The following is a 259-nucleotide window of genomic DNA, read 5'->3' as shown; positions in this document are numbered from 1 at the left end:
CAGGAATGCTTCTTTTTCTTGGGATAAAGTCTTATTCGCATTTAAACACCGCAGGACCAATCGTGGGCCTGGGGGTGGAGAGAGGCCATAACCTGCTGAGCGCACCCCAAGGAAACGCCTCCCCTCCTTCACCTCCTGCGACCCCCGTGACATTCTGAAAGGTCGTGTCTTTCAGTGGCTGCCGGTTGGCGGCCACTAGGAAACGGGGCCGCTCACCACCCCACGGGCGTGCGTTCGCGGAGCCAAACTCAGCGCGGAG

The sequence above is a fragment of the Myotis davidii genome, unplaced genomic scaffold (genome assembly GCF_000327345.1).
Source record: "Myotis davidii unplaced genomic scaffold, ASM32734v1 scaffold608, whole genome shotgun sequence".
NCBI lineage: Eukaryota > Metazoa > Chordata > Mammalia > Chiroptera > Vespertilionidae > Myotis > Myotis davidii.
This window is presented reverse-complemented; position numbering follows the sequence as displayed.